Source organism: Solea senegalensis, linkage group LG12 (genome assembly GCF_019176455.1).
Source record: "Solea senegalensis isolate Sse05_10M linkage group LG12, IFAPA_SoseM_1, whole genome shotgun sequence".
Lineage (NCBI taxonomy): Eukaryota > Metazoa > Chordata > Actinopteri > Pleuronectiformes > Soleidae > Solea > Solea senegalensis.
The window spans coordinates 12846778-12859624 of NC_058032.1; positions in this window are offsets into that span (position 1 = coordinate 12846778).

Genomic DNA, 12847 nt, shown 5'->3' on the forward strand with positions numbered 1-12847 from the left:
ACAGGAGGAGGTGGTTCAAAGGATCCTGCTGCTTACACAACAGACATTTATCACCTCTCTGCTGTCTGTCACTGTGTTACACAGATTTTCTTTCTACCAGCCTCTCAAGGACTACTTTGCAGAAATTCTACCCTCTATATCCAGGGTTCCCAACCTGGGGTCCAAGGTCACGGGGGTGCCAGATGGGGAAAATGGGATTTTCAAAAATCCCAATCACTCACTATATTCGATTATCAGAACTCTGTATCACCTAAATTAAAACCTACATTTTGGTTCACCTTTAAATTTATTAAGCTATTTATTACCAACACCTATGACCTCTGAACTTACTGCATAAAATATCAGGTCTGAGAAACGCACCAAAGTACCAAAGACTCACCGCTATCAAAAAAGAAAACAAGGCCATATCTCAAGCGTTAGCTTGGCGTTGGTTTTATGGAACCACATGACAGTTTTTATCCATATACACTGTTTGTTTTTGCATATAAACGTTTGTAATTATTGGAAACAACTGCTCTGCAGTATCTATAATTTGCCTAAAAGGAACTTTTTTGCATAGAAACTTGATGCTTTTCTCCAGCTGATGTGACACATGACACAAGCTAACTGTAGTGGGGAAGTCAGAAGACTGACATCAGTACAGCCATAAAGTGTCCGTCTGTGTGTGTGCGCTGGATTTCAAAGAATTCCAGACATGTAAATGCACGCGCACAGACGCTCTCACAGACAGCTGCATAACACTCACCATGGACTCAACGAACACACGAGAGACAAACAGGCTGACAGACAGGCTGAGAGTTCACTCCACAAAATGTGGGATAATAAACAAAGCGGGACGTCGTCAGAACCACTCATCAGTCCCAAAACTAACACAGCCATTGTATGAGATCTGCCACAGGACATTTAAGTGCTCCACCCCTCATCTTTTTCACCTCATGAAAACAGTCACCTCTCTCAGCACATTACCTGAGAATCCCTTCTTTGCAAAGTCCGTTTAAGGCAGTGATAATACCCTTCACTTGGCCCTGTGTGATGAAGAGTAGCAGAGGGAGGCCAAACTTTCTTTGCCTTTCTGACAGCAGAGATCAGCCGCAACTGTATCTTGTGTACTCATCTCTTTAATGCTGAATCTCCAGAGTCAGGCTTGGCTGTGTTTAAATTCTGCAGCACAGCTTCACAGTGATTGGCAGTGCCCTGGGTGGAATGTGGGAACCTTATTTGGCAGAGTCCTTTGCTGGCGTACCACACATGTCTCTTCAGACCGAACACTGTCAGTGGTATCCAGGTTGGATGCTCAGGGCTTGTCAAGTAGCACTGAAGCAGAAGCTGATGCCTCGCCAGAGACATGGAAACTTGTCTCATTTGAAAAAGTGTGATGGTCAGAATAATAAGTTATAATCAGTAAAGGGTGATCTCTGCTCTGGAGCACTATTATAACAAGTTCACTGTGTGATGGTGTGATGATTAGCATGTGTTCTTGTACACACTTGTACACATGTTCAGAATATGAACGCCTGTTTGAAGCCTCAAGATTTGCTCTATGGGCTGGTGTCACATTGAGGTTTTGAAACCTGAAGTTTCCAGATGTCACCTGTTGTCAATCACATTGTTGTCCACTCCTGTATGTGCTGTACATTATCATTGACATAGTGTTATATTGAAGACACACTGAATCTAGTGATTCTATTTACTCCTGAAAAAAAGGTTACTGGTGTAATAATCAAGTGAGGCTCATTTTCCCTTTTTCAACCGGCGTAGTTGCCCCCTGTTGGTCGTTCTGTATACTCTTACTTACTGATTAGCTTCCACCTTTCCAGCGTTTGGTGAGAAGAACAGCACAGTAAAGCAACAGAGACAGTGTCATAAAATAAAGACGTAAAAGCAGCGGCGGCTTCCTCTGCTCACAGGTGTTGCACTGATCAATATTTAGAGACAAATGTGTTTTGACCACACACACACACACACACACCACAGTATTGTTTATATCACAATCGTGAGTTCTGAAACTTTATACCAAATGGGAATTTATGCCATTTCCTTCAAAGATCTTAGTGCAATTAAATGAGGGCAACATGAAATTTATCCCAAACCCTTTAATAATGTATGTGCAACACAATAATCACCTTAGCACCTTAAAACGTGTGGTCCATACTAGGGATTCACCGATATGACTATTTCCGCCGATACTGATATCCGATATTAATATTGCTGCTATGGCCGATAACCGATATCTACCGATATCGATATATGTTTTAAAAAAAAAAGTTTCTGAGATGATAAAAGTTTGTACAGAATGAAAATCATGCAAGCTGAATTTTTGAATGTCTTCCTTTATTTTCAAAACATGTTTTACCTCCAAATAACAAGGTCACATAAGACACAAGTAACCAACTACAAGTAAAGGTTTTTAGAAACCTTTACCACTTGTAGCAAGTGTGTAACTAAATTAAAGTACAGTTTAACTCCCTCAACTCACTAAACTCCTGTGAGAAAGTTTGGATCATAAATTACAAACATGAACATAAATAAAAATAATACCCTGCCAAAGTTACTGTAACCGAGATAAGGGCGTCTATACTGGGTATGTAAATAAAGTCAACAACCCTTCCTCCCGGCAACAACAACCGCGCCACTTCCCTTCACAATAAAACTACACAACAGATATGAGAAACAATACATGACAAGCTCTACTAAGATGTTAAAATACTTTAACAAACTTGCCAGTATTCATGGCAACCAGATATTTATTCAATTGCAAAACATCGGAAAAGTAGCGCCGACTTGGCAGGTTGTTGCGGGGTTCAATATGCGCTATCAACCGTCGGAACCCTCGGCTGGTCGTCAAGAGCAATCATTTCCATTACCTTTATCGTTATTGCCCTGGCCAATGTCTTCCTTTGGTCGAGTCCCAGCTGCGCTGCTTTCTTTTTTGTCTGCTGCCTAATGTTACTAGCGTTAGCTTCCTGCTGTTGTTTGTGTACTTCTGGGTGGCGGTTTTTCAAATTACATAATCAAATTTGTGGTATTGAATGACTTGACGCGGAACCCTCCTCGCATTACCTCGACTTTGCAAGTGTTGCATAATGCTTTTTGCGTATCTTCAATTGACACCCTGAAAAATCGCCCACACCGCTGACATTATCTCTCCTCAACACACACACACACACACATCTTGTGCTGCGCTTGCGTCACTTACGCTGTCATATGCCCAAACAAATGCCGCATGGTCTCCCCTTCCCGACACACATACACAAACAGCAATTAGACGGGTCTAAACATCGGTTGTTAAAATCGGCGCAGTTTTACTCATTGGACCGATGCCGATATGTTAAAAAATGACGAACATCGGCCGAAACCAATATTAATGCCGATATATCGTGCATCCCTAGTCTATACTTCATGGTTTGCCTTGTTACGTCCTATATTTTATCTTGTTAGTGTGTCTTCATTAACTAGAACACAGCCACGGTTGCTTCTCCTAAATTGCTGATATTGTTGTTATTGTCATGTTTATATATTTTCGTGTTTTGTGTCAGTTTCTTTTACCTTTAAGCAGATGTTGTTTTGTCCTTTTCCATCAACCTGCCGAGAGACTACTGTTGTAAATTAGCCCGATGGCTATGATCTGGCATATTTACATGTTGTTGTTCCTTATGCGCAATGTCCCAACACAAACAAAAAATATAAATGAATAAACACACACACACTCACACACAGAGAAGGATGAGAGCCTCGTGAAACCCAACTAATTCATTTGTCTCTTTACTCTTATTTCTTGTCCAAGCTGTCATCACATTACACTCCCTGATGTGCCTCTCTTTGTTTCACACACACACTCATCCGTCAGCTGCAGTGCAGCCAGTGAACTGACGAGGCAGTTATGACTGTATCTAGTTAAACTTCATCACAGGCAGAAACAAAAAAAAAAGAATCTGCTAAGTTATGAGTGAACGACACCCGGAGATCACCGTTCAGTCCCAGTTAGGGCAGACATCTTTCTGTGTGGCGTTTGCGTGTCCCCCCCAGCGTTTGTGTGGGTTTTCCCTGTAAACTCAGGCTTCCGCTCATTGTCCGTAAAAATGCACGTTAAGGTTACGTGGAAACCAAACTGACCACAGGTTTGAGTGTGGTGTGAATGGTTGTTCTGCTTTCTTTATAGTCACCATGATTCTTGTCACGTCAACATTGTGTGCTTCCTCCGTCTTAAAGATGGTAGTCTACCGTTGCACACACACACACACACACACTGACACAACCACATTTACATTGTTCTGTCCAAACTAGCGCAGACATTTAGGTAAAAACCTGTCAGAGTTCAAATAGAAATATTACTTCTCTACAGTGGCAACTCATTACTACAAAGTATGCCGTCTTTCCTGTTGGAGGTATTCGTGTACAGACATGAAGCCTCTTGAGGCTGTGCATTTGTGAACAGTCAGATAAGATGAGCTGTGCGTCTTCAGCTCCCGGCAGACTGTTTTTCTCCTGTCAAACCTCACTGACCCATCCAGCACACTTTCAACCCAGCGTGCAGTGTTTTTGAAAATGTGTCAGCCTTGCTTCCAAACTATGCTGATGACATTTGCGCTCCACATGTGCGTGTGTTCGACTGGACCTGGGCTAAATTATCTCGCTGCTTTTCCTGAATGAGCTCTCTGGATTTCCTTTTAATGGGACCAGATCAGAGCTTTCTGTCGTTTACATGCAAGTGTGCGACAGACAGGTGTGCAACAGTTGGCAGCTCCTGCAGTGCAAATTCAGCGTAGCTGCCCGTCTCTGTCTGCATTCTTCTGATGTAGCTGCACATAAAACATTAAAGTAACTGACGGGAAGACTAGAGTTTTATTTGTCGCTCTGAAACACTCAGATATCAATGCAGAGAGGAGGCGTCTCACAGATCGGCATGGTTCATCATTAACATTAGAACTGTGCAGCACTGAGATGTGATGATGAATGTAGGTTGCATTGGTCAGTATTTGGCCCCTTCTCTGTGTTAACAAACGACACTCTGAACTTTTGAACCAGAAGCCTGGATTACCAGCTGACCTGGGAGCAGCAGAGTCTGGGAAACTATAATTAAGGCTGATTAAAGAACATTCCTGGGGTCTGTTTCTGAATGTTAAGTGAGCGGCGGAGGTTGCAGGAGACCAGTGCTTCCATCAGAGAAGCGAAAGATTCTCAGCAATGAAAATGCCACAGTGCACCATCTGCGCGCAGTCACAGTCGTGCATTGTTGTGGTTGTTTTAATACACACGTGGAAACACGTGGTACACAAAATGAACATAACAATGCTGAATGCTTAAGAAAAAAAGCCAACCAGTCATTACTGCGATGATCCCTATGGTGTTTACAGTATAATTAGCTGAACTAAGCAGTTCTGTACCTATAAATACCAGAGACTAAACAACAGTAAGCAAAGGCACGACCACAGCCAGCGACCTCTCACATTAGGCCTCACTTCTTCCCCCACAAGCCCTGACAGCAGCAGCAACAGCAACAGCAGCAGCAGCAGCATCAACAACAACTGTGGCAGCTGCGACAGCGGCAGCAGCATAACTCAGGGATCGGACGCTAACAATTATTCTCCACTCACGTTATTTATTGCAAAAGCAGCGACAGACAAACACTTGCTTTGTTGAGGTCATTGTTCTGTGCTGCAGTGTCATCTCAAGCATCTTTCCCTCTGGCAGCTCCTCATCCTTTTCCTGTTGATGCTTTCCTCCTTGTCCAGCTCCTCCCCAACTTCAGACAATTGCATACCATTATTTTTGCAGTCTGGTTTGGCAAAAGTGTGTGAAGACAAGTTCACAAGTTAAACCATCCCTTCACTTCAGAGACTATTGGTATGACTGTTGGGAATCAGGCCCAGAGGACAAACTGGGTCATACAACCATATGGGAAGTACCAGGTCTGCAGCGCAGGTGTTTATTTAGTCTGGTCGTCATTCTGTTGTCATTAGCAAGAGGAATGACTTCACAAAGACAAAAAAAAGTTGAAATGTCAACAGCGTAAACTACAGCACAATCTATATAATAAATTAAAAAGTGTTTTCTGGCAAACATAGTAGCTGGAGTCGGGCTGACATTTTGCCCAGAATCTTTTTTTTCTTTGTCTCAACGTGACCGATTGTTCAAGCTATTCCAATCCAATTTATATATGAAACACATTTTAAAAACAACAGTTGAACAATGTGACGTACAGTAATACAATAATCAAACACAAACATAAAAGAAATAATGTAACTGCAGCCCATTCCACAATTTAAAGCTTCAGCTGTGATTTAGTGAGAGCAGCTGATCTTAGAGACCTGCAAAGGTACATGTGTGCAAGTCAGAGAGGTAAGAAAGAGCAAGAGCACAAATATAGATGTTAAACATGCCTTTTATATATTTATTTATATATATTTTATTTATTGTACGTGCGAAGAGGTCAGCTCAGGTCAGCCCAAGGTTCGGCAAAAGTCAACAGTCAGTGCAGCGCAGCACCGCATCGGTTGTCGTGATAAACAGTTAAAATAAAATCAATTCTGCAAAGAACTTAATGAATGTGTTTCCTTTAGATGAACTATTTCCTGTCTGAACTGATCTAACCTGCTGCTTTAACTGTGTGAGTGTGGCATCAATCTTCTCATCTAGTCTGAAGTGAAGTGTGAAAAAACGTTGCCGACTGTCAAAGTATAGTGCAAACATCGCACTGGGATCTGCACACATACACTTATATTTCAATGCTGGCAACTTGCTGTGTGGAACTAAAGGGAAACAAAAGTCAATCTTTATCCTTCAACAGAAAGCATAAAAAAACAACAACAAACCCACTCTTAATTACAATAAAAATACACAAATTTAAACATCTGAATTGCTAAAACTATTTCCTGACAGCATTCAAACTTTGTTTCAACCAAGTGACAAACTGATCAGAGAGGAACATGAATAAACAGTTTCAAATGGCTCAGAAACAACAAACTGAATGAATACAGTACGATGGAAGTGGTTGTGTTGATCATCTCCCTCTGAATCTTTGTGTTGCTTGATTATGTTTATATGTTTTAAGCCTAGCTAGTCTTCAATGGCGACTTTAGGCGCTGAAGACTAGGCTTTGTCAACAACAACACTCTGACGCGTGTCCCCCACTCAGGATTACCACCAAAAATAAAAAAAGTGGTAAGGTTGTGACACCTCAAAATACATCTACAACACTAACACAGTCAAATAAAAAGCCACGAAACAAACACATTAAACACACTTAATTCACCTCATGGACGCTCAGATCTGGATGGAGTCCCAAATTGTTACGACCAGGCATAGAGGAAAAACCTGATCGCAACATGAGTAATGAGTCTCTCTCTTCCCAACTCCCAAGAAACCACCAGCAACAGGACAAACAAAAGTCAAACATACACACCTGTAACCCATCTCACACTCACATGCAGAGCAGTCACGACCCTGGGGTCGTAACAATGAGTATGGTCACTGAAGTGGAAGAGCTTCAAAGGTTTGTTTAATGAGAAGTGATGAGTTCCTACCTCTTTTTCGGACACAGAACACAGAAACTCTCTTTTCTTTTCATTTGTCGTTCATTCATTCTGAAATTCGTGCCAATAAAGCACATTTTGAATTTATATGAGAGAGAGAAAAATAGAAAAGAGGGCTCGTGACTCTACTCCAGCGTTCTGTGTTCCGTCTTCAGACGCTTCACACTCTGTGGACAATTACTGACGAGGACAGCGACAGTTTGACCGGGAAAAGTGAATCCAAATCGCACCTTTGATTTCCCCCGACCCCTGTGGAAAAGAGCCATGTCACAGATCGCTCTTAATTTCAGGAAGTGTCTGGGACGCTGCCGGTTCAAGCCGCGGATCATTACGCACACAGAGCGAGGCCCTAACCATGAATAATTGCAACATTATCACAATACACAATGCATCAAAGCGCGGACACAAATAAACTCAGGAAATGCTGCACTGTCGTGAGAAAAGTCAGAGCATGCATTTTTGTCACCACTGTGGATGAGACGTGTTTGTGGGTGTTCCACACAGTTTGTCCCCTAACATGCAATCATTTACTTCATTTTTTGGCATTTCTGTAATTCATTTGAAGATGTTTTGTGTGATTTATTGCCCTCATATTGAGTTAATTAATGGGATAATAACTTCAAGGAGGAGTCACATTAGGATTAGTGCCATTAGCAGCGCAGCATCGTTAATGTCGAAGCTAACTGCTAAAATCATTAGCTTGGCGCACACTGTGCACTGAAGCAGGTCTGCAGAAAACATGCCTCACTTAAGTGTGCGTCTGGCTTGCGCAGACATTTTATGATCTTCTTTTATGACCTATGACAAACAGCGCACAACATCTTAAAATATGTTGAAGTGTTTGCCCAAACTGAGCGATGGGAAACAGCCGCTGAATGACTCAAAAAACACAGACAGAAAAAACAAAGTCTGTGTCTTTACATATGAACTCAGCAGCGCATCACAGAAGATGTCCAGACCAACTGCTACAGTGCAGTGAACGTCTCTGGTTCGGTCGCTGTTAGCCGATCACACCTGCACGACAGGTGACGCCAGTTTATGTGTTTAAGGTTTTATTTCACATCTGGTCAGGATGTAACCTGACCTTACACACACACACACACACACACACACACAGTCTGGTGTCCATGACTTTAGAGGACATTACACGGACTTACATTCATTTCCCTCTAACTTAAACCACCACTTTTAAAGGAATACTTCACCGATTTGCATGTAGCTTTGTATTGCTAGAATAGGGCTAGTATTTTTGAAAAGTTGTGCTTCCCAAACTCAGTTGAGAAATATCTTCATTCTTTTCTTTGTTACGTTCCCACCAGTGACACTTGGTCCTGTTAGCGTAACTGTTAGCAAAGATGGCGGACACGTTTACATTCTGGGAATGTCTAAGTCTAAAAAGTTTCAAACCTCGGACCAAGTGTCACTGGTGGGCACTTAACAAAAAAACAACGGTTGGAAAGCACAATTTTCCTCTATTCTAAATGCAAATCGGTGAAGTATTCCTTTAATGGCCTAATCCTAACTTTAATCTAACCTCATCCTAACCATACAATATGTAATCATTTATGTTGTGTCCCCACAATGTGCCAAAACTCTGGCAAAAATAACCAGAGGAATAAATAAACTGTGGAAGTGACACATCAAATAAATCAAATATAACTATTTGCAGAAAGTTTTATTATTGTCTCGATGACGAGTAGAATGGCGGAGTGTTTTGCCGTCCCTGGAGTCGTGCTTGTTTCTGTGGATGGTGATTAAAAGAGCGCCTAACCACGATGTCAGTCACAACTATGTCATTCCTAAATGAAGGAGCACGGATGTGTTTTGTCTGCCTGCCATGGAGACTGCGACTCCAGCGTCGACACTGACATGAAAAATGGTCCTGCAAAACAAAAGTGAACTTTTATATCTTGTGTTACATCACCAAACGTTTCCATTTTCTGTGTCCACAAAAACAATACATGCTCAAGTCACACGAACATGCCCACAGTTCCATTCGCACTAAAACCAGGGTCCACATTGGTTTTGACGCTCCACACATGCTCTCCTGATCCAACTTTTGGTTTACGTCTGTGGCCCTGTGGCCCTCAGCGGACGCTGATTAGTGGATGATAAACTCAATCCATCTTCTACTGCTTTATCCTCCACAAGAGGAGGCGCTGTGCCAGTCTCAGCTGACACAGGGTGAAAGACAGTCCATCACAGGGCGTCATAGAGACAAACAACGCTCCACTCTCACACTAATAAAAATATAAATAAATAAACAATTAAGCGTGCAGCTCACAGTGTTTTACAGTGCACATCCTCGTTTCAAAGCTGCTGTTGGCTAAAACACATAACTCTCAGGTTTCTCTAACAGGACAAAGCCACACCCCTTGGTTTAACAAGGGTAATAAAACGCGCTCGCACACACACACACGCGCACAAACACCAGCATCTGTTCTTCAGAGCAGCACATGCTCAGGTGTCATTCTCTCCACAATAAAAGCTTCTCTCTTTTTTTTTCATCATTGTGCCTGAAATGATTCCCCGGTTTTGGGTCCTGTTGAGTGACTGAAGTGATTTCCACTCAGCTGCAACTGTTGACCTGGCCTCACTCACTCACTCACTCACTCACTCACTCACTCACTCACGTAATCCTGTGCACAGCCTCGTCCAGCAGAAACACACAGTGATATTTCACGTGTGCATTTCGGAAAAGTGCATACAACTCAGATCCACAAGCGCCGAGCCAAAAGAAAGTCTGCTGTGAGCGTGTCAGAAGGAGCTGGCGGAACATCACACAGGAAGCTGGCCTAACATCATGCACACAAACGCACACACGAGTGGGAATTTGAGGGGAAAAGTTGTTCTTTTTCCCTTTCATTTAAAAAAAAAGAAGGGATGATTGAGTGTGTGTGTGTGTGTGTGTGTGTGGGAGGGGGGGTAAAGGCTGATATAGAGAATGAAGAAAACAAGCATGAGCAGGAGAGGGGAGAGATAGAGCGTCTGCATCTGTAAAGGACTTTACAGGCTTTGCAGACATGCTGCTGCCACGTCAACACGAGACAGATTGCCCGGCTACATTGGGGTGAAGAAAAGTGGAATCTGTCCTGTTTCTCTCCCTCTCTTCAACTCTGTAAACAACAACCTCACACACACACACACACACGCACGCACACACGCACACATTGGAACCACAGCTCCGGCAAGAATATTCCACTGAAAGCAGGAAATAGTTCACAACCTCAACAGGGAAAATCGCCACTTGGACGGCCTTTGATATTCTCTTCCACCGTCCCAACTCTAATTTTAAACACATTAACTGGAATTGAGGCAGCATGTTTTTTTGTTTTTTTTTAAAGCTCATGGCCTCCACATGAGGACAATCAGGTGAGAATTATATTTACTGTCACAGCCCATTTGAGTGAAATAATATAAAGCTTTGTCCAACACTTTTCACACAGCCTCTGCTGCTTTATGAGAGGTTACTGCCTGTATCTACACAAACATCCAGTCCACATAACATTAGGCTGAGGTCAGGGTTAGGTTAAGGTCAGGGTTAGGATTAGGCCAGTGGTAATTATGGTTTAGGTTAGAGTAAGTCTCCAGGAAATGAACGCACGGGTGCTACAGTCATTTCACGGACGCAGCTGCTGTCCTTTTGTTTCCCAGTACCAGCCCAATCAGTTTGCACAGTCAGCAAAAACACACCGAATAGAAGGGACTGACTTGATAGCAGCTGTTTGTGTTTACACGGCGGGTCGATCGTGATGAACACAGGCGAGTTAAACTGTTGAACTGCTGAGGCAAACTCTGCGCTGTAACTCAGATCTGCAGCTGCGAGTGCTGATCACTTCCACTGCCGTTGTCTTAATATATGAGCTGTTTGTGGGTTTAATAACATTTTTAACAGCGCAAAACTGGAAAAGAAGCAGCCGCATCAGCAGGGCACACAGGCTGTATTTTAACGTATTTAACATACAATGATTTCCATGAATGTATTACTGGTGTTATAAGGTTTATAGCAACTATAAAGTATAGAAAAGAACACACACACACACACACACGCACATGCACCTGTGTGTCTGTCTATAGTTATGAGGACACTCATGGGTAAAATGCAAATCCAGAGGCCTTTAGCACAACCGTAACTATCTTGACTAAATGTCCAACCCTTATCTGCAACTAACTGACAACCTATAACTAAGCTTTAACCCTTAAAAGGCTGTCTGAAGTTGTGAAACTGAGTCCTAATAATAATGACCACAAACACTACACACACACATTTATTATTATTATTATTATTATTATTATTGTTATAACAAAAAATGTGTCTTGTATGTTGAATAAATACTTTTTGTACTGTTGAGCTTCAGTCTGATCAACTGTTGTCAGTGATGTATTAACCATGACACTTGTTTGATGGAAGCAATAATAGAGAAGTGTCAACACTGTTTGACTGTAAACAGAGATCATATTTGTATGTAGTTCATTAAAAAACAGATTTATTTACACAGCTCCTGTAAAATCGTTTGATGAGGTCTTGGAGCGTCATTTTAGTTTTCCCATGTGATAGTGACCTAACTTCACTTCTGTGTTCGGCTTCGTGGCTCGCGCCCGCCGTCTCTGTTCAGGCCTGCCAGCATGTCAAGATCAGGTTTCACTGGTTTGTCCATGAGGTGATCTTTTGGCTCCACCGTGTGCCCACAAATGACAGCACACTGTCTGCTGTCCCCAGGCTGTTTAAGGTATTAAATGTTAATGCTAAACTTTATTGATCCCCAATGGGAAATTCTCTTTTCATTTGCCACGCTGCAGGAAAATCTCAGGTCAGGCCTGGGCCACAATAGAGCACCTGTGGAGTCGGTAATGTCTCAGTGTCTCACTGAAGGACACTTCGGGGTGGGTCGGGTGTATTCACTGACACAGGTGTTTCAACCAGGATGGCCTCTCTCTTGACTCAGTGGTTTGGAAATGGTTGTCACGGTGGAGGAGTTTTTAGCTTCACATACACACCCACAAGAAAAGCTCAGCAGCTGTTCGACACACACACACACGCACACGCACACAAGCTCAACATCCACCATTGTCCCTGAATAAACAAAAATAAATTGATGAAAACCTGCCAGAAAATAAAACCTGAAATTATTGTCTGCTTTTACTTTACTTGTATTGTAGGGGCGTGAATCACGCGGCACATGGTCCACTACGATACCGACAATATCACGATACAACGATTCTGTGGTAATCAATATATCACAAGACAGTCACATAATAATGACACATGACGATATCCGTCTGACTGAAGAAAACTAGAATATCCATGAAAAGTT